The sequence below is a fragment of the Talpa occidentalis genome, unplaced genomic scaffold (assembly GCF_014898055.3).
Source record: "Talpa occidentalis isolate TD23 unplaced genomic scaffold, MPIMG_talOcc4v2.1 talOcc4.13, whole genome shotgun sequence".
Taxonomy (NCBI): domain Eukaryota; kingdom Metazoa; phylum Chordata; class Mammalia; order Eulipotyphla; family Talpidae; genus Talpa; species Talpa occidentalis.
In genome coordinates, this window is record NW_023601322.1 from 19451286 (window position 1) to 19477552 (window position 26267).

At 47.5% G+C, this 26267-nt stretch overlaps 1 protein-coding gene across 2 annotated transcripts in view; it reads left to right on the forward strand.

Annotated features, from left to right (window-relative positions):
* Positions 1-26267, forward strand: part of ZBTB7C (zinc finger and BTB domain containing 7C) — a 332722-nt gene that overhangs the window by 38688 nt on the left and 267767 nt on the right. The window lies entirely within an intron of this gene.

The window sequence follows — 26267 nt, forward strand, 5'->3', positions numbered from 1 at the left end:
TCACCTCCCGCCACCTGCCTGCTTTTCTTTCCCTAGCGGGTTCTGGATTTCTTTTCACAAATTTAGTGCTTGCTCCTGAGTCCAACTATGGAAATGCCTCAGGAGGTCAAAGGAACGGTCTCAGGGATGTTTTCTCTGGCATTAGTAGAGACTGAATTGAGGCATCTCCAAAGAAGGCCAGAAAATCACATCAGGCCTCACAATCAGTGTGCGTTTAGGTGGTGACAGTTGCAGGCACTGATCAGGTGGTGTGTTCATGCTGTTACCTTGACCACAGGTCTTCTGGGAAGGATTCCCTACTTTTTAAAAATGAAGCTTTATATTTTAAGATAGTTATACATTTGCATGTAGTTGTAAAAAATCATACAGTAAGTCCTGACTTAACATCATCAATAGGTTCTGGAAACTGACTTTCAATAAAATGACACATAAGGAAACCAATTTTGCTATAGGCTAATTGATAAAAACAAGAGTGAAGGTCTTATGGCACTTTTTCTGGTAAGAAAAACATCATCACACTTATAAAGACCCCAAACTTCTAATATTCAATAAACATTCATTCATTTTCCACCCTGCTTGTTCCAGTTCAGGGTCTCTGATGGTCAGAGCCTTTCCCAGTAGCTCAGTGTGTAAGTGGTCCCCGACCATGGACAGGACACCCTCCCATTGCAAGGCATGTCCCCCCTATACCCACACCACCTCTGATGGGACAATTGAGACACGCCAATGAACCCCACATGCATATCTTTGGGCTGTGGGAGGAACCCAGAGTCCCCGGAGTAAACCCACACAGACACGGAGCTGCCAACTCCACACAGACAGCGGCCCTGGCCTGCAATTGATTTTTTTTCTCATCAGTATTATAACCAGCTGAACAAAATGACATTATTTTCAGACCTGCTATACAAAGGAAACCTCTGTACCCCAATGTCAATATCTTGCAAAACTGTGGTGCACAACCAGGATGTTGACATTGGAACAGTCAAGATACATATATGTATGAACCTGGATGAATCTTCAGAGGATTATGCTGAAAGGAAAAAGCCAATCCAAAAAAAGTTTACATACATGTTGCATGATTTATATAACATTCATGAAATAATAGCATCATATAAATGAAGAACTGATTAGTGGTTTTCAGGGGTCAAGGGAAGAAGGAAGGCAAGTAGGAGTGGGGTGTGGCCGTGGAAATGTCTGTATCTTGACTGTCATAAAAAATAATACAGTAAGTCCTGACTTAACATCATCAATAGTTTCCTTTTCATTGCAGAGTAGTGTTCCACAGTTTGGATGAACCACAGTTAGTTTTTCCATTCACCCATTGAAGGATTTCCAGATGCCTCTTTGACTCACGAGTTATTCAGAAGCATGTTGAGTTGTTTCCCAGTGTCTAGAGGGTTTCCTGTTGTCCTGCTTTTATTGATTTGTAGTTTGATTCCCCTGAGGTTGGAGAACACACTGTGTGATTTCAGTTATTCTAAATTCACTGAGTCTGTTTTATGGCCCAGAATGTAGTCTGGGTTTATATTCTTTTTTAAATTATTTTTTAAAGAGTTATTTATTTATGCATACAAGAACTGGGGTACAGGCCAGAGATGTGGGGGGTGGTGGTGAGAGGATTCACCAGAGACAGAGCGGGGCGAAGAATTGGCAGACTGACTGAAATACACTGCTGAGGGGAGCAGCGGGTGAGTCAGGGCGGGTCTGCTGCACCATGTGGGTTGCTCCCTGGCCGGGGATCAAACTTGTGCTCCAGAGGCTGTGGCAAGCTTCATAGGTTGCATCTTTTTTTTTTTTTTAAAGATTTATTTATTTATACAAGAACTGGGGTACAGGCCAGATGCGCTGGAGGGTGAGAGGATTCACCAGAGACAGAGTGGGGAGCAGAACAGGCAGACTGATGAAATACACTGCTGAGGGGAGCAGCAGGCAAGGCAGATGAGATCTGCCGCACCATGTGGGTATCTCCCTGGCCAGCTGGGAATCGAACCCATGCTGCAGAGGCTTGGACAGCTTCATAGTACTGCGCTCAACCCGCTGCGCCACCAGGGAGGCCCCATAGATTGTGTCTTAATCCCTTGCGCCAGCAGAGAGGCCCTGAGTTTATATTCTGTGGGTACTTGAGAAGAATGCATGTCCTGCTGTTATTGGGTTTTATAAATGCTGATTAGATTCTGTTGGTTGATGGTGGTGTTGAGTTATTCTATAACCTTGCTGCTTGACTAGCTGCTTTCTTAATTTTTGAGCGAGCAGTATTGAAGCGACAAATTTAACTATAGGCATGTTTATTTTTCCTTTCAGTTCAGTCAGCTTTTATGTCATATGTTTTGATATCTTGTTTGGTTCATATACATTTGGGATTTCTCTGTCTTCTTGTGGATTGACCCTTTATTATTATATATGATCCCTCTCCATTTCTGGCAATTTCTTTGCTCAGAACTCTATTTTACTCATATTGATAGAACCACTTCTACTTTCTTTTGATTAATGTTTGCCTAATAGATCTTTTCATCCTTTTTCTTTCAACCTGTCTATATCATTATACTCGAAGTGAGTTTCATGTAGACAGCATAGAGGGGGTCACTTTTTTCAGTCACTTTATTTACATTTAATGCAATGCAATTATTGATATGTTAGGGCTTAAGTCTGCAATTTCCTTTTTGTGCTTTCTGTTTGTTCTCTCTGTCTCATTTCTGTTTTCTTTTTCCTGTGTTCCTGTGGGCAACTTAAACATTATTTAGAATTTCACTGTGGCTTAGCAATAGTTTTTTTCTGTTAGTATTTTTGTGTAGTTTTTAGTGCTTGTATAGCTTATCACAGTCTCCAGGCATCATCATTTTGCCAATTCGAGTGAAATCATAGAAACCTTACCTCCCTGTATGTCTTTTCTAGCTTCCTCCTGTTTATAACATAATTGTCTTAAATATTTTCTCCACATACATTTAGAACCACATAAAACAGTGTTGTAATTTTTGCTTCAACTATCAAATATAATTTAGAAATCCAAGAAGAGAAATAAAAGTTGATTGTATTTAACAAAACTTTTCCTTTGTGTTTCTTCCTTCTTGATGTTCCGAAGTTCCATCTTCATTGTTCTTTTCGGTCTAAAGAACTTCCTCCAGCCTTCCTTAACTTCCTTAATAATAACCTCCTTAATTCTAGTGGGGTAAGTCTTTTGGCAACAAATTCTCTAAGTTTTCCTTCATCTCGGAATGGCTTGTTTTTCTCTTCATTCCTGAAGGGTCTTTTTAGTGATATAAGTTTTGAGTTGATTGTTCTTTTTATACTTGAAAAATGTTGGGCAACTTTTGTTTTTTCCTCCATGTTTTCTGATGAGAAATCTGCTGTCAGTCTAATTGTTTCCCTCTGTAGGTAGTTTCCCCCCTGTCATTTCTCTCTGTTTCAAGAATTTTTTTCTTTGCTTTTAGTTCTCAGAAGTTTGATGTGGTTTCTTTTTTTCTTTAGAAAGATGTATTTATTTTTATACAAGAGCTGGGGTACAGGCCAGAGGTGCAGGAGGGTGAGAGGATTCACCAGAGACAGAGCGGGGAACAGAACAGGCAGACTGATGGAATACACTGCCGAAAGGAACAGTGGGCGCGACAGGAGTGGTCTGCTGTGCCGTGTGGGATTCTCACCACTCAGCCAGGATCGAACCCGCACTGCAGAGGCTGCGGACAGCTTCACAGTGCAGCTCTCAACCCGCTGCACCACCGGGGAAGCCATGATGTGGTTTCTTATTGTGGATTCCTTTGCGTTTATTTTGTTTGAGAGACTCTCAGCTTTTTTGAACCTGTAGGTTTATGACTTTTTCCAAATTTCGAAGGTTTTCAACTATCAGGCACATTTTCAGTCCTCCCTCTTTCTCCTTTCCTTCTAGGACTCCAGTGGCTAGAATGTTAGATCTCTTGTTATAGTACCACAGGTCCTAGAGGTCTTTTATTTATTTATTTATTTATTTATTTATTTATTTATTTATTTATGCTATTTTCAAATTGGGTAAATTTTATTGTTTTATATTCTAGTTTAGTGATTCTTTCCTCTGTCTGCTCCATTCTGCTATTGATTCCACCCATTGCAGGCTGTATTTTGGTTTTAATGTATTTTTTTCTTCTAGTCTCCATTTAGCTTTTCTTTATGTTTCATATTTCCTTGACAGACTTTCTATTTTTTCATTGGCTTCTCACATGTTCAGGAGTTGTTTGTTGAAGTTTTTTGTTTCTCTTTTCAAGTGTCTCTGCCAGATAATGTTCACAGCCCTGTCATCTAGGATCTGGCATTTATTAACTGTCTTTTTCCACTCATTTTGAGATCTTCCTGGTTCTGGGTAGAGGTTAAGCATATGACATGATGTAATTTTTTATGGAATCATGTACATTTTGGATACTATGTAATAAGAATGTGAATGTTACTTAAACCTGATTTTTTTTTCTTAATGCATGTTCCAGCAAGGATGTTGGGGGCACTTCCAGTGCCACCTGGATGTTCAAGTCTAGGTTTGTCACTTGGCCCCACAAACACTTTTCTGTTTTGGAGGAGTTGAAAAGGTCTGCTTATTGATCTCCAGATCCCCGGAGGGTAGAGGGTAGTTCCATTCCCACTGAGCAGTGGTGAAAATCCTTCCTGTCTGTTAGGCCTCCTATGACACCGATCCAGTGGGGAGGGCCGGGAGGGCCTTGTGTCTGCTGGGTGGAGGTGGGTGTGAGGACTGTGCACTTGGCCTTTGCAAGCATGGGTGGCGGGAAGAAGTTTCTATTTTTGTGGTGTTTGGTTGGATCAAGGCAGTTGCTGTTAGAAGTTTTGTCTTTCTAGGCTTCCCCTTTTTTGGTCTTTTGTTGGACTTTCTTGTCTGTACCCATTGGTATTTCCCAGTTGTCAGCTTCTCTGGCTCTCAATCTGGATATACGAGGTAGAAGAAAACCAAGGAACCAAACTATTTCATCATTCCTCAGGTCCCAAGGTCCCAGATCAATTGAGTCTCTTTACCTTTCTGATTCTTATTTTATTTTATGTATAATGTCCAGGGCCTTTAACTGCCCTTTCAGGGAGACTAGGGAAAACCATGTCTATTCCATCTTCCTAGAAGCAGAAGTTCTCTTCACTTCTTTTTCTTTATTGCTTTTTATAATTGTTGAGAAGTAGTACTTGTACTTGGGAAGGTTTTAGACAGAACAAAATGGATACAGTGAAAAGCCTACTTCCCACACTCCTGTCCCTGCAGTGCTCACAGGGTCATTCTCTTGTCACCAGGGCTTGTGATTCTTCTCCAGAGAGTCTGTGTGTGCGTGGGCGTGCATGCATTTGTGTGCACTCATGAGTGTACATGCGTGTCTGCACATGTATGCTTGTTCGTGAATGTGTGTGTGTGCATGCACATGTGTGTGCATATGTACATGTGTGTGTTATCTGTTTGAACTTCCATTAGCATGAACATGATTGTACATACTCAGGCTCATTGAACACATTCACCAACCTGATCTATGAAGAGCTGGATCTCATTGTAGTTTTAACTGGTTTTTCCTGCATTGTGTGAGGGAGGAGCAGCATTTCAAATGTTTAAATGCATTTTTGTTTCCTACTTTGTGAACTGACAATTTAATTTCTTTTGTATTATATTTCTCTATTGGGTTGTTGGCATTTCTTGTAGACTTCAACATGTTTGCACATGCACACTATGTGGTAAGGAAATTAGCCCTATGCCTGCCATATAGATGGGAAATATTTTTCCCATATGCTTCCATTTATCTTTTGAATGTATTTTATTTTCTGGTGTTAGATATTAAAAAATTTTGAACTCAGATGTAGCCTTTTTTTTAAGACGATGCTTGGAGTTTGGTCGTGCTTTGAAAGTCCTTCCTTTAAGATTACAAACACTCTCCCACATTTTCCCTCTAGTTCTTTTCACAGTTTCATTTTTTGTTTATATCCTTGATACAGATGACCCACATTTTTTCTTCAGAAGCTTCCTGATATGTCTCAACAGAGATGAAAAGTCTATTTTGTCCCTACTGGATCGACTTGCCACCTTGATTTATTGTGGGTCTTCTCCATGGGTATTTTTCTGCCGTGTCAGCAAACTGCAGCTGGCAGCTGGCAGCCTAGAGAGGCGGTGCTAAGGTAAACTCAGAACCATCTGCAAGGAAGAATACTTTCAGAGAAGCCTAAGGGCTCAGGGTCTGCTCCTCCCTTCTCACTGCTCTGTGGTTTGTTCTCATGAAATGAACTGAGTCTGTTTCAGGGACACTGTTCAACCCTCCTGAACCCCCCACTCCCCAATGGTAAGGGGCTCCACTCTATACCCCTCTCACAAACCCTCAGGTCCTTCTTTCTTCTGAAATATCCCCTGCACCCCTATTCCCCTCTTCTCTTCACTTCAAAACTTCACTATTATGCTCTTTTTTTGGAGCATCCTTTCTAAGTGTTTGTTTTAGTTACAACTCCTCCTGCCAAGCAAGTCACCACACACTTAGTTGCTTAAAACCACGCTCATTATCTTATAGCTCTGTATTCTACCTGCGGACCATGAGTCCTGCCACATCTTCACGAGGCCTTGAGGGGCTCGCCTGAGGCTGCAGTAAAGGTGTCATCTAGGTCTGGGGTTTCATGTGGAGGCTCCACTGGGGAAGGATCCATTTCCCTTTGCCCGCAGTTGTTGGCAGCATTTGGTTCCTTGTGACTGCAGGACTCAGCTTGCTTCTTCAAGCCAGGGTGCTAGCAAGATGGCGCTGGGTCACAGTAGTGCAAACAACCACCTGCGTGTTGTGTTGGGTAGAAATCAGACACAGCTCTCACCACACACAGGAAAGGACTTACCAAGGTGTGGTGGACAGGAGACAGGGCTCACGGGCGCCTTAGTGTTTCTCGGCCACAGTGGCCGAGCCCTCTTAGACCCTCTCCACTCAAGTCTGCTCTCATATAACTCCACTCATGTGAGAGTCCGATTCTGGGATAAAGCCTGGGTGGAAGGGTAAGTGCACTGGCAATGTCAACAGATCCTACCTTATAGCTCTTGGAAGGAACCATGAATGCCAATATAAGGAAATTTGAATTTTAACTAATGCAGGCTTTGGAGAAGACAAGTGATACACTTTCAGAAAACTGATTTTTCATTATTTTATTCTCTTTCCTTTTGAAAATTTTGTCCTGGAGCCAAATTGATTTCCTGCTTTTTTCCCCTAGCAGATTTTAGGGTTTGACCTGACCTTCTCTGCTGTTCTTTATAATTTTTTTTTTCATTTTGGAAAAGGACATTACTGTGGACATTTCAAAAATTTTCAAAAGTAAAGAGAATAAAATAATGAACAATCAATTTTCTGAAATTGTATCACTTGTCTGCTCCAAAGCCTGCATTAGTTAAAATTCAAATTTCCTTATATTGGCATTCATGGTTCCTTCCAAGAGCTATATGGTAGGATCTGTTGACATTGCCAGTGCACTTACCCAGGCTTTGACCCAGGCTTTATCCCAGAACTGGACTCTCATATGAGTGGAGTTATGAAAGCACACGCGTGATCACCACAAAAAATAGAAAAATATTAGGAGCACCCGAGCGGAGGGGCCTGGTGAAATACAGTACTGTCTCTCTAGACAGTGGACTACAACACTGCCACGAAGATGAATGCAGCAGGTCTATACCATGGTTCTCAAAGTGCGGTTCCTGGACCGCCGGAAGCAGCATCTGGGAGCTTGTTGCAAATGCACATTCTCAGGCTCCACCCTCAGGGACTTTGAGGTGGGGCCCAGCAATCTGTGTTTTAACAAACTGGCCAGGTAATTTTGCTGCATGCACCATTTTGAGAGTGACTGGTTTATAGTACATAAAATTAAATGGAAAATGTAGAACAATATATGTATCATGCCAGTCTTTGTCCACAAGTAAAAAGAGGTATATATTTCACTATAGGTACATAGTCTATTTCTGTAAGAATATGTAAGAAATGACTAAAGTTGACTGCCTTTGAGATAGAAAGTAGGATAACTGGGGGTAGGGAGGGAGGGTGACTTTCCATTGTATATCCGATGGATGTCACTCTTGAATTTGAATCATTGAATAGGTTACTTATTTAAAAAATTAAGATACAAAAGCCCCTTACTGGTATTCTCTCTCACCTCCTAAATGGCCTCTTCATGCCAGACCAACTTGTCTCTTCTCTGTCCCATGGGTTTGGATTGCATTTCCTGGACATGGGCCTTGGCTTAATTTTGTGTCCCCATCTGGAAATCCTTTGCTCTTCTCTGCATAATCAAAGCCAACTTGTCCTTAAAGGTCAGGCCCAGATGCTGCCTGCTTTGAGAGATTTGCCTGGCCCCCTGCCTGCATTGGGATTAACTGGCCCTTTGGCTCCCCCAGCCAGTGCCTCTCTGTTGCGCGCCATACTTCTGTCTTCTTTATTAGACTGCAACTGCCTGAGAGCAGGAACTTGGCCTTACATATCCTTTTGTCCCCAGCACAGCCGGCAGGTTGATTCCTAAGAATCTTGTAGTGAATAACTGAGTGATCAGGTGATTGATGGGCACAGAGTTGGAGCCAGGGGACATGGGGTAGCATGGACAGTGGACAGACCTAAGAGTGTTAATTGCCCAGCAAGGAGAAGAATGCATCTTTGCAGGAAAGATGGGGAGAGGTTGCAGGGAGAAGTTGCTGGTGGCTGGGCTTTGTCCCTGGTTTACTTTGGGGCTGAGTCCTTGGCAGTGCCCTGAGGGGTAGGGTGCGTGGCCAACCCTTCACCTAAGAGGCCAGGGGGTTGATTTCACTTTATTGGTGGTGGGAGGATGGGAGTTCTTTTAAAAAGCAGATTGCTTTGGTGGAGGGAGTGATAATTGAGGGGTGGAATGTGTACCTTAAAAAGAACTCACGGAAGGGCAGGAGGGCATACAGTCTTACTGAGATTTTTCTGATTAAAAAAGAGTCAGGGTGAAGATATTTTTTAATATTAAAAAGTATATGCCCCCAATGGCCAGGCTGTCCCTAACATCCCTCCATCTTGAGAAAGCATCTGACATTTCCTGCACATTTTAACTTTCTAACCAAATAATGAAATAATCACATTGGCTCCTCAGTCACAGGATTCATTTTCTCTCATTCCTGGGCTTCAAAATTCATCTCATATTTTAATCTGTTTTGAGCTCTTTTCAATTGCCTTGGAGATGGAGCCAAAGGTTCCCTGAACTCCTGTTGCCTGGAGTTGTTTGGATTCGGTTCCTGTGGGGTATTTTCTTTAATAACGGGGTCTGTCTTATAGCAGCAGCAGCAGGAATTCCAAGGGGGATCTGGGTGGGGCTGGACCCCACACTTCTTGGCTCCCTGACAATCTAATTAATGTCAAAATTCCAACGCTGGGGATCTTCATTTTCTGTCTTCTTTCTTAATTGTATTAGTAGCTAAAAGTCCAGACCCCCTTAGAAATGCTCTCCTGACCACTCCAGGTGGCAGGATCCTTCCCTCCCACGAGCACCAAGTAAACACAAAAAGCACCACAGCATCAACAACCAGCATTTTGGAGCCTAAAATACCTTCCAGGCTCAGTTTGTACTATACACGGATTAATTCACTCCAGCACACTCTCTTGTAAGGTAGTGTTACTAATAGGTCCCTGTGATTTTAAGTCTCTATTTATTTTGGTGAGTAAGTGAAGGTAACAAGAGATAAAATAACTTGTCTGGAATACACCTAAGGTTGGTTTCAACCAGCTTAACTTTGGAGTTTCCCATTTTGTGTATGTGCCAACATCCCAGCCTGACAGAAGCCCCCGGTGGGTACTGCTCCCTTCTTGGTGCTGTGCTAGGTGGCACTGTGGTGTTGCCCTAAATACTTGGATTCATGGGACCCCTTGTCTCCTGAGGGACCAAAGTGGGGTGCTGGTTTTGAGCAGGAGCACGGAGGTTTTTCCCTTAGCACCAAAGGCTGACTTTGGGGTGATATGGAGTTGAGCAAGAACTTACCCATGCTTCTTGTTTTAGATAGTGGGTAGCAAGGGGACAGGGTAATGCAGGTGACAAGGGTTCTCCTGTGCGAGTCAAACTTGTGTTTGTTTTAAGATTGTTGAGGAGAGCGGGGGGCACACCAGGAACACCATGTGGCTATGAGCTCCTGGAAAGGACCCCCTTTGGAAAACAAGAGGGGCATATAAGTGGGAAGGCATATAAGAGGGGCCTCAGTCAGCTGTCTACCCCAGGATTCCCCGCAGCGGTGGGGTTCTGGTTGTCCGGTTAGGTTGTCTTTGTCTCATAAAGTTGACCAGCCCAAGGCAGACACTCCACATCTCCCAGCCTCAGGTACCTCATGTGCAAATGTAGAACAAACACCCAAACTGCCTTCCCCGAGGCAGAGTGTGGCTGTGAACAAGCGTGAGTTCCACGGGTGAGTGTTCCTGACACTTTCTCCCTGGTGTTCTTCTCCTGACCTGCCTGCGGTGGGCCTTTGTGTTCGACCAGACTTGCCTCTGTGCAGTTTCGGTTCCCCCTTTCTCTCTCCGGCTTGTCCTAGAGCCCTTCTGGGGTGTCTTTGCCTTCACATCAGGATTCTTAGGCCTCCCTTCGGAGCCTGGATGTGTCTCTTCCTGGCTTCCACCGGCTGAGGTTCCAGTCCCATCCATGGTCCTGGGTGCAGCCTGGGCTTCCTAGTTCTTTGCAGACTACTTTACAGGGTGCAGATATGTCTAGGTAAGATGTCAGGCTGCTTATTAGAGTGTTGTGTTACATATATATTGTAAGATTGTCATGTTATATATTGTAATAATGTTTCCTGTCATTTTCTTTGAAAATCCTGGTTTGATCTCTTCACCAAGCCTGCTCTTATAGCTTACAGTTATCCTGGGGTGAAAATGACAAATAAGAGGGGAAAGTTTGGCTCCTCACGAGGAAGGGGTGGGGGAAGGCTGTGATGGGGACATGTCAGGGGCCCACGCGGGTGGCTATGGGTGCGTCAGTGACTGCAGCGCCAGCTCACTGTGTTCTGGCCCTGGTAGGACCTTTCTTCACAGGTCCTGGTGCGGAGGTGGGGCCATAGCTCAGTTCTGGGAAATCTGTGGTGAGTGGCATGCTGAGTTTCACATACAGGTTGGAGTGTTTAATTGCTGGTGTGAAGCCTCCAGGGCTGGCAGGGCAGTTGTGACATTGGACATTTGGGACATGGCCACAGCGGCAGCCTGACCCCAGGCTGTGTGGCCAGCGAAGCCCACGGGTTGGTGGCTGGTGCTGCAGCGGGGTCTCATCTGGCCTCACTAGAGTAGAGTCAGGTTCTGTGCCTGGAGAGCAAGTGCTGAGAAGAGAAATGCAGACCGTGTGCCATGTGCTTGGGCAGACATGAGGACCAGAAGGTGGGGCATCAGTATGCCTCGAGCACGAGCTACACCTTGTTTGTCCGAGGCTATGGAGATTTTGAGGTTGTTGCTGCTGACCTACCTGACAGATAAGGGAAGGAGGGGAAGGAGTGGAGGGTCTGATCAGGCTTGGGTGGGGCAAAGTTTAAATGCCAGCGACCTCCCTGGAGGAACCAGGAGCCCTCATCTTGGCAGCCACCTGCCATGATGCTGGGGAGGGCCAGTCCCGTGTCCTGTCCCGCTCAGGGCACTCAGCCAGCATTCCCTGGACCTCTGACCCAGAGCCTGAGCCACTTGTGATGTCCTTGGAGTTTGTTTCTGCCTCACTGCCACCTTTTCTTTGTGTCAACATTAGAACTCCCAAGAGGCAGAGGAGAGGAGGTATGAGTGCTGTGTCCCACTTCCCAGTGTCTTTCTCCAGGTAAGGGTGGGGCAGAACCGGGCAGATGAAGTCTGTCCTGTGACAAGCCTCCCCATCCCTCCTCGCTACCCATCTCTCCTCCTAGCATTCACCTGCTTTTCTGGTGGCTGTTTGCTTCCCACAGAATGTCTATGTTCTCTTAGCCCCCTGGGATGGATCGGCCAGTATGTGGCAAGGTGACAATCCGGTGAGCTGGTAGATTAATTTCAGCAAGGATACTAGTGATGAGTACAGGCTGCCTGGGGTTGTTTATGCCTTGAAGTGTTACGGAGGCTCCCCTGTGTCCTGCACCAAACATCATACTGAGGGGTGGGGGACACTCTTGATAAAGGCCAGGCTTTGCCTCTAAAGTCTTGCAGATCAGGGAAGGAGGAGCAGGTTGAGTGGGTGGAGGGGTTAGAAGGGTGGTATAGGGTGGTGTATGTAAGGCACCATGGTGGGATCCAGGCCATGGATACTATAGTGGGCCAGAGGATGGAGAGAGTGCCAAGTCAGGGAATGCCAAGTCCCTACCCAGGGCCTCAGTCTCCCCATCTACCCAAGAAGGAGCATGGACTCATTGACTGTTTGGATTGCCTGATGACAAGAATTACCAGGGAGATTTGCTCAACATAAGGACTCTCAGCCCCATCCCAGGAGGTTCAGATTCTCTGGCTCTGGGAACCTGACTTTTTATTTCTTGCCTGGCCTTCCCTCCCCACCCCAGTTCTGCTGCAGGAGATGGCAGGTGGGGGCTAACCTGGGCAGGCTGTGAAAGGTGCGGGGGACCTAGAGGAGGGCCTTCTCCACGCCCAGCTCTGTGTGGGAGAAGCACCTACTGTGGCAGGGACAAATCATCAGGTGGAGAGACAGGGACATTGTTAAGCTCTAATTGGTTGCTGAATAATTTACCCACCCAGTTAGCAGAACCAGGGAAGGCTGTTGAACACGAGTGCCTTTTGGAGGAGAATTGAAGGCAGCCTGGCTACTCAGGGCTATTGGCCTGCGGCCTTGACATGATAATGCTTCAGGGTTCTGGGAAGGCTTTCTGAGCTAGGTCACTTTGTGGTTCTTTAGAAGAAACATGGAAATTGGATCCCCATGAGAGTCCAGTGAAATGGGCAGCCTGAATTGGGCCAGCTCCTTTCCTGGTTGGAAAGCTGCTAATTAATTCAGCAAAAATTAAGAGGGTGCTCTCTAAGAGTGCGTTGAGGACTCTATACCTTGGTAGTTCTCAAACTTTCTGTATAGCAGAATTGCCTGGTGGGCTTGTGAAAAAAGGGGTATTGGACCCTCCTCCAGTGTGTCTGATGCAAGAGGTCTGGAGAGGGGGCAGAGAATTTGCATTTCTAATAAGTGACCAGATGCTGCCACTGCTGCTGATGTTGGGACCACACTTTGAAAGCCAATGTCAAATTCTCAGCCTGTAGCAGAGAGGACTGGGGTAGTGGGGTGGGAAGGGAGGGGGGCTTCCATAGACTCAAGACCCAGTCACAAGGCCCAAGGCACCTATACTCTAACTGGGGACTTACTCCTTCCCACCCAGATCAAGAGACTTTGAAGGTGTGAGTGTCAAAGGCCTGGAATGAGATGGAAATGTTAAGCACCAAGGATGCAGGGAGAGGGGCTGTGCAGTGGTGGGGGAGCCCTCCTGCAGCAGAGGGGCAGGGAGGGAGGGGAGCCCCTGGATTACTGTGTCATGCACTGTACACACATGTTTCAGGGTGCGAGGGGGGCCCCTGGGAGGTATGGCTCCAGTAAATGAGAGTAACCTTGGGGCCGGGACAGTGTGTAGGTACGTGGACTGGGGATCCCAGAGTGGACCTCGGCACCCGCAGAAGCACAGGCCAAGCAGAGTTCCTACTAGGAGCAGAAGGGAGGGAAGACTTTATAGGAGCTGGACTGTGGAAGGTCTGAAATGCTCGGGTGAGGAGTTCAGACTTTATTCCATAAACTGGGAACAAATCAACAGCAGTTTGGCTCCCCAAAGCAGACATCTGGAAATTGACTTTTTTACATTTTGAAAAACAGATTTTCGGTAGTAACTCATGCCTGGTCCGTGTGACATGATTTTGAGCCTGCATCAGAGAGATTTCTCTGTCATCTCCCTCCACCCCCAATACGCCCCCACAGTCCTTGAAGTTAATTTCACCATTAGAGGTTCTATTCATTTGTTCCAATATTACCCTCTCCAAGCGGTTCATGTTATATGTACTAGAGATGCCCAAGCAGGGAACTAACTGACCTTAGCGTGCCAGGTCACCCAAGGAGGGTTTCCTTGTGAGCTTCTTTTCCAAGAACCAATGGGCAGGCGCCACAGCACAGGTAACCTCTGAGAAACCTGAGGCAGAGGGGGAAAGTTGGGTGCCACAGTTTGCTACGCAGAGAGGAAGCGTAAGACAGAATGCATGTAGGGAAAGTCCTCCAAGGCCCAGTCAACAAGAATGTTCTCCGGGTGGTGTGAGGTCAGGGCAGGCTGAATGCTGATGGCGTAGCTGGGCTCAGTACCCCCTGTCTGCCTTCCTTTCTGTGGAATGCTGAGGGGAGTGTGCGGCTACATTTTCCACCCAACCCTGACACACCAGCTCTCTCCTGCCTAACTGGCCAGACAGGCTGGAACTGGTGCTAGATTTGCAGTCCGTAAGCAGGAAATAGCCCGTCTCTCAAGTCATGTTCCCAAGTCCATTAGCTGTACATGATCTGAAAACCACGTGGGAAGGGCAGCGCCATTCTAATCGTATTTGGGGATGATGCGCTGACAAGGAGATCTCAGGTGAACCCTTTTGCTAGGGGATTAATCACCTCTTTATTTTCCTGGCTTAAAGTCAAGTCTTTCCCTACTGGGTGGTAAGAATGGTGTTTGTATAAAGCACACATAAAGCTCCATCAAGAAACTGTTCTGAGCAAAGTGATTTCATTGTTTTCATGTTGAGATTGGTCGTGTTAGCCTGAAACACCCATTTGCTTAAGTAGGCCTGGTTGAAAGATGGGGTTTGGCCTGCAGGTTTGATGGTCACAAGAGGATCCTACCTTCTAGAGAATGACAGTTGCCAAGAAACTGGGGTCTGCCACTTTCTGGAGTTCGGTCCTGACTCTCCCACTACCCTACAGGAGTCTTGGTTGTCTGCTGTTCCATATAATTATTGGAAGGAAGGAAAATTTGGAAGGCCCGGCAGGTGACTTGGAGTGGAGATAAAGTCTTTGGGGTGGGGGAGATAAGAATAAGAGGCTCATTCTATGCCTCCATCTCCCTCTCTCCTGCCCACATGGATGGAAACGCAGGGAAGGGGCTTCGGGCAGGCTGCCCCCAGCCTGTGTGGCAACCAGGCAGCTCATGCAACCATTCTGCTCCTCACTCATCTTTACTCGTACTGACCTGCATGGCAGGAGATGATAGATGACCCGCATGGGGGCCTGGATGCCGGTGGGTGCCAGTGCAGTGAGGTCCTGCCCTGCCCTGCCCTACCCTGCCCTGACCTCCCCTACATGCTGTCACAGAGCCGCTGGAGTTGGGCCCTGAGTGCACTTCTTCCCTGGAAGCATCTAGACTAAGGTCATGAGTGGTTTTAACTCAAAGTTCCATAGAATTGAAGGAAACTGGGTGACAGCGACTCTCCCACTGCCCCACAGTGGGTCTCGCAACCCAAATGAAAGGATTATTTGCCCAGCTGCCCCCCCTCGCCCCAGCACAATCCTGGCCTTGTGGCTTCCTGGAAGAAGGGACCCTTGAACTAAACCTAGAAGGCCAAGGAGAGGTCAAATGGAGGTGAGGGAGGGGCCTGAGCAGAGGGCATGGCATCGCTTGTCCCTGCCCTTCTGGCCTGCCAGCTCCCCTTGGGTCACCCGCTGGGACTTAACACTCTGCTATCTCCCCTCCCTGCTCTCCCAGAGAGAAATCTCCCAAGGGTCAGATTCTGGGTCTGGTACCCCAGCCTAGGCTCATGATGCTGCGTAGGTCGGGGGAGGATGAACACTATTTGAGCTCCCAGGACCCAGCAAACGCTGCTGAGAATCTTAATCAGTCTCTCCCATAGAAGGCTTCGGATCTACCCTAATAAGTGATTTAACTTATCTTTTAGTTTGCAATTGACTCAGCATATAAAGGGCTCATTCATTTTGAAGCAACATCTCCACCAGAAATCAAGAGCAAGAAATAGCGTCTTTCTTAACAAGGGTGCAGCCGAGACTCTGGAGAGCTAAATACTCTTGTCCTTTCAGCACATCAATGCTGAGAGTCCCTCCTCTAGACAGCGGGAATGTGCCTCCCCACAGAGGAAGCCCTTGGCCCACAACCAAGCAAAATGAACCTACAGAGGGAGCAGTATGGCGCGTTACGAAGCACAAAGCCACTGCTCTTTGAAATCCTTTGAATTTGGGTTTCTCCTTTGCTGCCTGCTGGCTTCATCCTGCTCTCCAGTCCCTGCCCCCATCACCAAGTCCAGGGAATTGTGAGCAGCAGTGAGTCCCAAGGGCTTCCTGAATCAGTCCCTGTATAAGCACCATAGGGGGGCAAAGAGGGAATATGAGCTAAGGCTTCTTTGCCAAACGAGTTTATATCTCATGCCCATCTATGGCTGGAAGTGGAGGGTATGTGTCAGTTCAACTCTATGGAGGGCAATTCAACAGTAGTCGTGAAATTTTAGTGCACATCTCTTTTGACCCAAGAGTCCTGCTTCTATGACTTTATCCAGCAGATGCAGGTATGTACAGGATATGGCACATGAACAAGCCTTTTCATTGCAGTGTTGTCTGTGAAAGCAAACTAATATGAACAACATAAATGTCTATTAGCAGGCGAATGGCCCAACCAATTATAGTATAGTTGTACAGTGGAATAGTATGCAGCCATGAAAAGAACAAGGATGCTTTAATATATTAGTCAAAGACAAACTCAAAAGTGTTGTGATTAAACTAAGATACAGAACAGTATTACATGGTACCATTTATGTCAACAGGAGTACCAAATTAATAATGATTGCTGTTTAATTATAAAGGCATACAACCTCTTGGAACAGAAACATAAGGAATTATTAATGGATGGAAACTGGGTGATAAGTAACAGGGATAGCAGGGAAATGTTTCATTCTATAGCCTGTGTCGTTTAAATTTTGAACAATGTGAATATATTCCTATTTGGGGTAGGCACAGTAATGTCCCCATTCTCCCAAGATGTCCATGCCCTAATCCCTGGAACCTCTAAATGTGTGGCTTTGCGTGACTTTGCAGGTGTGATCAAGGATGTAGGTCTTGAATCATGTGAGTCCTTAAAATCTAGGAACCTAGCCTAGCCGAGGTCAGAGACAGAGAAGTAACAATGGAAACAGAGATATGCTGTGTTCCATACCCCGGAGGTGGAGATGCCTATGAGCCAAAGAATGCAGGCAGCTTCTCAGAGATTGAAAAGCTTCTAAGTCCTTTCCATCTAGCCCGATGGTCTAGACTTTCCCTCATTCCCCTGCTTGTGACCAGGGAGCCAGCCTTGAATACCTAGAGCTGGAGAACCTGTCACCTCTTGAGAAGCTTGGTTTTGTCCTGACTTTCCTCCTAAAGCACTTCCAGAGGGTACCATTCATTTCAGAGTCACTCAAGGATCCAGAGGCTCTGGGTTTTGGCTTTTGGGCTGTGATGACTGACTTGACTAATCCATGGGAGATGCCTGCCTTTTGTTATTTTGCAAGGTTTTACTGTCTTGCCTCATTTCTTTGCTGCCATGCTGTTCAGGCCGAGTAGGGGCTTGGGTTTACAGAAGCCCCTTGCTCCTATGTGGACTGGTAAATCCCCATCATGCTAATATGGCCTCCCAGTCCCGTCAACTGCCTCTCCATCCCTGCATCATTACCTTCCTTCTCGTTGGCAGCCCACATTAGCTGTCAAGCCCTCCTCTGCCCCCATTCCCTGCCCTCTTCCTTGACCTCTGCATTTTTCAAACCATCACCCACATCAGTCTCAAAGGGGCTCTACTGTGTCATCCCCAGAGCCCCCTGCTCCTGTAGTTGGTAGCCCAGCCTTTCCATAATGGCCACCTGTCAGAACTGCCCACCTCCCAGCTTGACAGCTCTAACATTCTCTGATCACACCTCTAGGCTCTCTGAGGGTCCCCTCCAGAGAATTAGTGACATGGCGGCGCCGTGAGACATAGGGCAGGAAGTTCTCATGTTCCAGGGAGACATGTAGGGATGGCAATGCCTCGGCCAGGTGGGAGAAGACAGTAAGAGCTTGTTGAAGCTTGTGAAACCTGGGATTGAGGGGGGTGCAAAGGCAGAGGGGGCCTTATCAGGAAAAAAGGAAGGGGGCATTGCTCTACCAGATGTTTCTGATCTAGAGATGAACTTGCATCTGGCCCAGTCTGGATGGTTTCCTAAGTGAAGCAGGGAAAAGAAAGTCTAATTGGGGAGTTGCAGCATCTCTTATGGAAAGAAGCAAGGCCAGGGCACATTGAAATTTGGGGATCAATTTGGAGAAAGAAATGATCCCAGACGTGTATAGAGTTAGAGTTAAATTCTCAATTTGAGCTTTTCTTCTAGTCTGGCCGGTGTGGCAAATGCCAGCTGCTGTGACAACCTATAACTCCCCCAACCCCTGGGAACACCAAAGAAGCAGAAAAGAGTGCCAGTTCAGGTGAGGGGTCAAGAAACAGAAACAACCCTTATCCAGAAACCAGCCCGCTACCACCTCTCCTACCTGGCACAGGGACAAGTGCCTCTGATGGGTGAAAATGGCTGGAGTCACAACCCCCATTCCTAAGAACAACCTTCTACCCAACCCTTGCTCAGAGCCTGTGATTGTCTGGTTCAGGAGGATTCCAAGTCATGCATTAGAAGTAGAGGAAGCTTCTTTAGGCAGGCTTACCCAAGCAGGTCACGTGACTTCTGGGAGCCCTGCTGTGGGAAGATCATAGAAGAGAGAAAACCAGAGGGGCGCATGGGGACAAATGGCTCCATACAGCAGAGAGCCTCTCAGAGAGCCTGCAGGACTATTAAGACAAGGTCATGTTATGTTTGGCACCTCAGCCATTGCAAGTGCTTTGTGGAACAAAACTGGGGGAGTTATACCTGAACATGCAAGGCTTTCTATCCTTTACCACACAAGAAAGAGAGGCATGCAGACATTTAAAAAATACCTTATGTGGTAGGGCTAAAATAAAACACATTTTGTTGCTTGAAGGGCACTGTTTAGAAAATCCTTGTATGTGAAATACTTTGTATTGCTAGATCAACAGCTGGTATCATGGAGTGTTAGGACAAAAGGGGACCTTGGGATCCCATCAACTCATTTAAAAATGAAGGTAGATGAGGTAATTTAGGTTCAGAAATGCGAAATGAGTTGCCCAAGATTCCACAGCAGGATGGTAGCCGAATGAGGCCTTGAACTTGGTTCGCTAGAGTGCAAAATGGATTCGGGCAGGGGAGCAGGCTCAGGTTCAGACGCTGAACCTCAAGCAAGATCAGTCAGGGGTTCTGGCTCCCCTCCAGCTTCCCAAAAGTGAGACCCAAGGCCCACATGGGAGCTTGGGCAGCTGGGCTGAAACATCTGGCCTAGACAAATTGAAGAGACATGGCACAGAATGGGATGGGGTCCAGGTGAGTGGGCGGGGGTGATGCTAAGCCGGGAGAGATGACTGCAAGTGCCCGGGGTGTTAGGGTCAGAGTGAATGCCCAATACCTAAGTGAGCTACAGGCGTTCACTGGTCAGAATGTTTTGACTTCTGTTCTAGAACAATCCCCCATCAGGCATGTCAGGAACTGGTTTGAAAGCAGCTTACAAAGCTGAAACAGGAAACAAAGAAGAAAATGCCAAGCACTCCTTGTAATCTTGCGGGAACCAGCTCTTAGAGTCTGATTTTTGCTTTCTATTTCCTGCAAGAGAGGCTAAGAGGGCTCCAAAGCCGGGCTGTCCAGTGCAAAGCTGTGACAACTTCTTACTGAACATCTATCCACAGACTTCCTATTTTTACTCTTAATAACCGTAAGCTCGGGGTTACTGGGGTCTCCTTGTTGCTATAGTGAGAGGTGATAGCGCCAGCCTTCCAAAGCGCTGGACCCTTGGCTTAGAGGAAAACAGAATCTGGGTTGCTTTATTTTTGGGTTTGACTGAGAAGATTTAATGCACCATTTCCCAGCCCTTGCAGAGGCAGTTTGTGCTCAAAATACATCAAACCTCAATAACATAGAGTTACTGAAGGTTGTTGCACTGGGCTTCTGAGAATTTATAGAAGATAAATTTTAAATCACAAAGATGATAAAACTTCATTAGGGACATCTAGAAAATGACAAATAAATAGAAGTACATGTGATCATGTTACCATAACTCAGTTTTCATGTCCTTCTGAGCTGTTGTCCTACCAACGTTTCCCGAACCCTGTGCTCGGCAGAGCAGAAGACACGGGGTGCGTGTGAATGGCGATGTGCTTCTTCAGTCGTGTGTTCAGCATCTTTCTGTGTTGCTGCATTATCTCAACAAGCATTATTTTTGTTGGTTGTGTGTTGTCACATAATTTCAGAAAACATCCTATTTTCTTCTTCAGTGTCTCTTAAATCTACATGTCTGTCTTGACATCCTTTGGTTTGGATAACTGGTCTGCCTTGTCTCTGTCCTCCTACACACACACACACACACACACACACTCATGCACACACACACCAGGATGTCCTCCATGATGCATCCTTGCTAATCAAAGGGTGGTTGGTTCCACACAGTGGGATGGGCATCCCCAGGGAGCTTGTCAGAAATGCAGAATATTAGGCCCCACCTGGGATCCTTGGAATCAGAATCCACATCTGGAGTTTGACAAGACCTCCAGGTGAGTCCTGAGATGCTGAGTCTGGAGAGGCACTGATCTAGAACATACATTCCTGATGCTCCAGGGTAGAATCCACCCCTTGGCTAGGTACTTAACATGCTGAGTGAGACCAGAGGCAGAGTGGGCATGGAGGGAGAGGGAGGAGGTCAGGCCAGCAAGGCAGTCACAGGGGTAGGCAGCCGTGGGCCGGAGAGTTTAGGGAAGGAGAAAGGCCTGTGAAGGAAGCTCTAGAAGCCAAATCCATGGAAGATGCAAGATTGAAATCCGGGGCCTAGTTGGTGCGAGTGTGTGTCGTGGTGGGCAGCACAATAACCAGCCCCAGCTCATTTTATAGTCGAAGAGAAATTAAGTGGCTGGTCCAATGTCATAAGCTGGGGATACAAACCTGATTCCAGAGCCACCTCTTAACCGCCCTGCAATGCAGCCTCCAGTTCAGGTAAGTGACAGAGGATGCTATACGCCGACAGTGAGCTGGGTACTTTTTCATCTCATTTCATATTACAACAGCCTTTGGAAGTGACTGTTCTTACAGACGAGGAGGCCAGTGTGCGATGGTGATAAGTAGTTACCTGGGTTCACATAGTAACAGCTGAAGTTAGAATTCAAACCCCAGATATTTTGGGTACCCAAGCGATGCTCTTTCTACCTTGCACATGTAGCCAGCAGGTGGGGAGTCAGTCTTTGCTGCTAGGTCTGCTTCCTGCCTCCCTCCTGACTTTCAAAGCCCACCTCTGCCTGCGGACACACCCCTCCCTTGCCTGTTTGTGCCGAGGAGAAACACAGAACAGGTCTCAGCTGTTTTTCCTCTATCTTTAAAATTACGAAATGCTAAGACTAGAAGTTTCCTGACAGCATTTAATCTAACCCCCTTGTTTTACAGGTAAGGAAACTGAAACCAAGAAAGTTCGAGCAACTTGTCTGAGGTCACACAGCCAGCTAGTTCCTTCAGACTCGGGCTTCAGTGCTCCTTTTATGACCTCAGATGTGTTTGCACCTGGTGCCCTGGGGGCTGAGGGGTCAATGTACCGCCTGGGTCAATGCCCCCAGGCCAGCCAGCACCCTGCTGTGGGGTCACTAGGTCAGTGCACATTCAGCTTTAAGCTTATGCTGAACCATGCAATGGAGTAAACTCTATTTTAAAAACCAAACTAATAAAAATATCTGCTTGTTAAAAATCCAAGCAGTATAGAAGTGTGTCCAGAAACACTTGAAAGCACCTCCTCCCAGCCCTCCCAACCCACTCCCCAGGGGCGACCACTTAGCACTGTCTCCAATGGCTCCTTAATTTTCCTGCCAGTCATTGGGTTTTGTAGGATCCATGCCACAGCAAGGCTATTTTTAACAAGCATCCCAGGCTTTGGGGGGTTGAGGAGAGGGGAAGAAAAAATATTCCATTTGTGTATTTTTAATCCCTGCACATTTGAGCAGTGGCTTTCCTGTGCCTGCTGCCAAGGGTTTCGGGCAATTGATTTGACTTTCTGGGTGTGGGGTAATCCTTTCTCTTCCCCTAACGAGGCTGGAGGGCCAGGGAGGGGTTCAGGCAATGTTTCCGGGGCTGATGGCTGTCTTAGCTGGCTGCCTCCTGATCCTGCCTTCCCCAGCCCTCTCCCTCCCGGCAGCCTTGAAAATCCTGGCTGGGTCTCCCAGGGCAGAGGAGGCCTGGGAACCTGACTCTTTGTGCCAGACTCATATTTAGAAATGTCTCCAGCCAGAGGTTGGCGACTGTCCCACTTGGGCTCTGGGCAGGGGGTGCGGTCACATGTCTGCCTTCAAGTGGGCAGATTCTGAGTGGGCAACAGCCCGCTTTGAATATAAACACACTCCCTTTATGCCAAGTTGCTGGCATCTAAGCCTGTGCTCTCAGGCCTTGGGTGAGGGCAAGGGCTGAGCCGACGGGTGATAGGAAGAGCGAAGATGTTACCAGGCTTGGACTGAGCAAAATGGCAGTAAAAGAGGTGTCCCGGTTCCCAACTCCCTGCCCTTCTGGCCACTGTTCTCTTTCTGGACTCCTTCTCCAGGTGCCCAGAGTGCTGTTCCTGCCTGAGTAGGCAACCTGCAGCCCCCTGGGGAGCAGGGCAGAGCCCCTATTGAACTTCCCTTTCCTTTAGGCCTCTGGAGTTCCCCGGTCTGTTCCTGGGAGGCCACGTGGACCAGGGTGAGGCCTGGATGTGGGGCTACCTGAGGCAGGTCCTGCTCCCTCTCTCTGAGCAGCCAGCCCCTCCACGCCCACATCATCACACCTGCAAAATGTGGCCCCAGATGATGTCATCCCTGAAGGTGCTTTCCGAGGAGCAGACAGCAAATGTTCTACAGTTTCTTGTTCACCCTGCTTTCTTTCCCATGGCAGTACTTGATGATGGATGAAGTAGACCAATTGATCCCAGCCTTAAATAGTCGCCCTCCTGGGTAACAACACCATGCCATAGCCCTGCAAAACCTTTCCCTCTTAAACAATTCCTTTAAAGAGGAGCATTGTGGTTCCTGGCTCCTGCCTTAGATATTCAGTGAGCACCTATGGAAAGGCTTGCAGTTCCTTCCATCACCCCTCCCCACCCCTCTTCAGGCCTCCCCGGGGACCAGCGAGTCTGCTCACCAAATTCAGCTCCCTGGAGTGGAGCTGCTTTTCTGCAGCTGAGTCTTCAGACACCATCCAAATGCAGCCAGAGGACATCCCTCCAGCAGCCTGAATCCGGACCAATGCCAAGTCCTCAAGCCCCTGGCAGCCTCTGCCTCTCCCTGCCCCATCCTCCCCTCCTCTCCTTACATCTCAGAAGAAGAAAGCTCCGAGAAGTGGTCAAGAAGGCTGAGTAGTTGTATTTTTTGTATTTCCTGGGAGCAATGTGGTAGATACACAAGAACTGAATGAATGAATGGGCTGATGAATAAGTGAGGGAGTGGACGGATGAAAGGGTAAATGGAAACCTGGTCTCTGTTCCAAAGGAACTTGACATTCAGAGAAAAAGAACCAGGCTTGGGGCCTCCCTGGTAGCGCCGCGGTTGAGTGCTGGGTTGCGAAGCTGCCTGCAGCCTCTGCAGCGCCTGTTTGATCCCCGGCCCCCAGCCACTGGGTGAGGGTCCCACATGGCGCGCAGACCTCTCCTGCCACGCCCGCTGCTCCCCTCAGTAGTGTATTTCGTCAGTCTGCCTGTTCTGCTCCCTGCTCTGGCTCTGGTGAATTCTCACCCTCCCGCGCTTCTGACTGTACCCAGTGCTTGTATAAACAACAACAACAACAAAAAAAAAACAGGCTTGTAGAATGGTGTCACTGTGGGGCTGAGAGGGGCCCTAGGTGTGAGAGTCACCCTTTAATGGGAAAGGTAGCACCGGCTGAGGGGGAGGGAGGGGCTGCTGGTGCAAGGAGGTGAGGGCTGGTGAAATCACACAGGATGGGTGAGATCTGCACCAAATGCAAAGCTGCCCTACTTTCCCTCTGCTGCTGCCCTAAGTGTCCCTCGTCCTTGGGAAAAATTGCCTTTTCATATGGTTGGGAGTGGACGGTGCAATTTTTCTTCGAGGGTTAATTGTTTTGCTGACAGCACAGATAATTAGGAATGAGATTCCCGGAGTGAGGGCGACAGCACCATCTGCTGTGAATATGTTTCAACCCCACCTTGCAGGAGGGCACGAAAGGGCTCCTGTCCCCACCCTCCCCACCCCCAACAAAAATTTATGCACTCTAGCTGTTGGCTTCTGGAACTACAGCTGCCAGGTGACTGCAGGAGCAGGGTGGGCTGGAGATGCTTTTAGGGTGCAGTTTCTTCTCCCTCCCGCTTGGCATCCAGTGCACCTAGTAGGGTCCAAGGTTGAACAAGGAACCCCGGGCTGCCTGGGACAGAGTGCCAGAGCCAAGGGGATGACTTTTGTTCTTCCTGAGGTTTTGATGTCTGGTTCCCTGTTGCCTGGGAGTGGTCGTGTGGGTCTGCACCAAGCTCCATGGCTGCTGTTGGTGTTTGGGGCATTTTCCTGTCTAACCCCATGGATTGGCCACCTGTCCTGGGTTTCCTGGCCTTTGCTCCCCGCTCCCTATTCCTGAAGGAGATTGGCCTTGCCTTCTCCTGGCAGGTAGGAATTTCTGAGGTGTAATTTCCACCGTGTTCACAGGAGTAGAGCAACCTCAGAATTAGAGAATCTCATTGTCCAGGAATGATGGGATCTTTGTTCATATGGGATGAAAATCATGTGTTTTTTTTTTTTTTCATTTTTTTATTATTTAGGAATATATCACATATGCAAAAGAACACGGATATGGTAATAATAAATTACTTGCTTTGTCTTTCAAGGGGGCGTCTATCCCCTAGTGCTGCCTGGCCCAGAAATGCCTCAGAGGCCGGAGCTGTAGAGAACCAGGTGGCCCAAGAGGCTGAAGGTCAGCACAGCCCCCTAAAGCTGTGGCTATTTGTCACAGCCAGTTGTGTCTTTGGCTGAGCTGCTCCTGTTAGCAAGGGCCCTCCACACTGCTGTCTTCCTTTTTATCACTCTCCTGTCTGTGTTTTCTCTGCTGAGACCCACCTATCAGGGAAGAAACCAAAGGTGTGATTGTTTCTCTCTCTCCCCATCCCCCGCAGCCAGCCTCTGTTTCCCTCCTATTCCTTATTTCCCTGCCATCCCTGAGGTGACATGAAATTAATCTAAGACCACATTGCTTTCTGGTAAGAATAATTGGGGGCTGGAAATTCCAGGTCTTTCACAAACTTACTGTGTGGTCTTTAGTGAGAGTGTCAACCTCTCTGGGCTCCTGTGTTCTCATCTTTAAAATACCCTTTTACATTGCTACTATGAGATCAAATGTGTTCAATGGATGCAAAAGCAGCTTGATGAGTGTAAATCATGATAGCTCCCATCATCCTGCTTATGAAGTCTGTCTTCACGCCCCTGCCTTCCATTGCTATCCTCATCCCTGTCCATGGTGCTTCCCCTTCCTGCAGAGCTGGGTGACCCGGGTGGACACGCTATCTGCCATGGTTCCTTCTCGGCAGCAGGTCCATTGATATCTGGAGGAGTCTGAAGTTGGGGTGGAGATCAGGGTCACAGCCAACTGGGTGGCAGGAGCCCACTCCATCTCCAGGAGCTGGGGGCCATGTCTGATTGGCAGGGCAGTGGCCAGTGTGGACTTGGTCTCCAGAGACTGGAGGCCTCCAACCTGCTTCTGGCCAGAGTTTGCCACCCCTGACTATGAGCCACAGTCTTGGCTATGACATGTAGTGCCTCAATGGAGGCAATGTCTGTCCCTCACCTGGTTTTGCATCCCCCGTTCTCTTGCTCTGAAGTCAGGGCTGTGAAAGGCTCATCAGCAGTCACAGTAAATGGTCTAACTGGAGCCCCCAAACCACAGCAGAGGCTGTCTCAGAGGCTGGACTTAAAGAGTGGAGAAATGTCCCATGATGTCATGGTCTTGTTCTTTGTGAGTCTTAGTAGCACCTGGTCCTTATTCCCTGGGGGATGAGGTTCTGTTGGCGGATTGGAGTTGAACTCTGAATGGTGGGTAAGATGAGTGGTGATAGTGGGTCTTTCAGGCAGAGACAACAAAAAATATGTAAAGGTAAGAAAATAGGAATGAAGTGAGGGTGTATGTGTGTGCGCATGCTCACACACACACAAAGGTGCACATGCATTCACTGCAGCCTAGGGGCAGGGCAGGTGAGCTGGACATTGGCAGTGAAGGTCCTGGCTAAGGTTGTGTCTGTAGAGTCACCAGAAATTGCTGAACCTAATAATGAAGAGCAATAAGAAGATGGCTGGAAAGTTC